The 2168-nt window shown below is 35.2% G+C and overlaps 1 pseudogene; it reads left to right on the top strand.

Annotated features, from left to right (window-relative positions):
* LOC102262303 overlaps window positions 1–1553 on the top strand; it is a 25003-nt pseudogene extending 23450 nt beyond the window's left edge.
* Window positions 1554–2168: the final 615 nt, after the last annotated feature.

Raw genomic sequence — 2168 nt, 5'->3', positions numbered from 1 at the left:
GGAGAAACCCTATGAATGTAAGCAATGTGAGAAAGCCTTCAGTTCTCCCAATTCTCTTGCAACACATAAAAGAAATCATGACGGAAAGAAGCCTCATGAATGTAAGGATTGTGGTAAAACTTTCCTTTATCCTTCTTTGCTTAGAATTCATGAAAGAATGCATACTGGGGAAAAACCCTATGAATGTAAGCATTGTGGTAAATATTTCTCTCAACGAACTTACCTCCGTCGTCATGAAAGAACTCATACTGGCATAAAATGCTATGAATATAAGCATTGTGATAAAGGTTTCTATTATCTGTTTTCTCTCTAACATGAAAGAACTCATCCTGGGGAAAAACCCTATGAATGTAAGCAATGTAAAGCTTTCTCTTATACACATTTCCTCTAAAGTCAAGAAAGAAGTCATAATAAGGAAAAACCCTATAAGTGTAAGCAATGTGGATAAAACCTTCAGTTTGCTCACACATCTTCAAAGACATGAACAAACTCATGATGGGGGAAAACCTTATGAATGTAAGCAATGTGGGAAAACTTTCTGTTGTACTTCACATCTTCCAAGATATAAAAGAACTCATGATGGAAAGAAGCCTCATGAATAAGGAATGAGGTAAACCTTTTTGTTATCCCCTTTTCTCGTAGATATCATGAAATGTATACTGGGGAGAAACCCTATGAATGCAAGAAAGCCTATAGTCATCCCAGATCCTTTCAAATTCACAAAAGCTCTCATAGTGGAGAGAAACCATATCAATGCAAAGAATATAGTAAAACCCTCAGCTTCTGAACTAGTTTTAATAGACATGTGAAAACAAATCCTATTTATAAACTGTTAATATAGAGAATAGTAAAGAGCCTTTATTTATCCTCTCAGCTGTGCCATCATGTATGATTATGCATATTGAGGATGGACCCTAGAAATGTAAGAGGGTTAGAAAGCATTCATTTCTTTTAGTTTATTGTAAAGGCTGAAAGAACTCACTGAGGAGAAGGCCTGTCATGTAAAGATTGTAGAAGAGCCTTTGGCCATCCTAGTTCTTTACAAAATCATGAAGGGACTCACACCCAAGAATAAGTATGAACATAAGGAATGTGGGAGAGCCTTTCTTAGACATGTGAAAATGCACCTGGAGAAATAGTGTATACATATAGAGAAGGTGGGGAAGCCTTCAGCTGTCCCTCTTTCTTGGAAAGGTCATGAAAAAAACTCAAAGTGGAGAATTGTATTGAATGTAAAAATGTAGGAAACCTTCATGTTACTTCATATCCCCACAATACCATGTGATAATGTACACTGTATAATTGACAATGAAAACTTTAAAATTTTAACACATACTTCCAAACTAGTTTGAAGACTACACTGAAAAAAAATCCTATTAGTGTAACTAATTGGTACATATAAGTTGCAAATTAAGTCATATACTTCATGAAACTCACAGCATTAAAGTTCTATAAACTTTTGACATATTTGCTCATTATCAGTACTCATTCTTTGTTAGTTTTTTAAATTGCTTTTTTGGAATGAGGAAGAGAAAGCGTGTACTGGAGAGAAACATCAATGTGAGAGAGAAACATAGATAGTTGTCTTCCTGTGTGCCTTTCCAAAGATCGACCCTGTTATACCCAGTAATGTGCCCTCACAGGTATTGAATGAATAGGCCCTACACACATATGAATTCTTTTTAAATTTTTTAACAGCACTTGAAATTCACAATTATTTTAGTTAATAAGTATTTGTTATATATTTGTATTTACTTATAGTTCACTGTAGAGTCCCATGTGAATTATTTTCATGTTTGGTTTTTGTGTTGCTTTTAGCTGGGAACTATGCTATAAAGTATACATTAAGAAAATATTTTAGTTTGTTTTTCTCAATCTTGCCCTTGACAGCCAAGAAGATCGTCAAAACTGCAAGCCACTGCTTTACTTCCCTTGATGTCGGGTGGAAGCTTTACAGTTGTTCAGGATTCAACAGTAAAGATCCAGCATAGGTTGGCTTTTCCTGCAAGCCTATAGATGTCCACCAGGTAACAAATGCAGACTGTCATGTTTGAGGCTGTCATGTTAAAGTTATGTGCATTTTTTCTGAAGGGTACACACTGTTCTCTAGCTTGCATTTGCATGAGGTCTAATTTGACTAGAAATCATCTTGTTCTGTTGTTACTACT

Source organism: Myotis brandtii, unplaced genomic scaffold (genome assembly GCF_000412655.1).
Source record: "Myotis brandtii unplaced genomic scaffold, ASM41265v1 scaffold1012, whole genome shotgun sequence".
NCBI classification, from domain to species: domain Eukaryota; kingdom Metazoa; phylum Chordata; class Mammalia; order Chiroptera; family Vespertilionidae; genus Myotis; species Myotis brandtii.
This window is presented reverse-complemented; position numbering and strand designations above follow the sequence as displayed.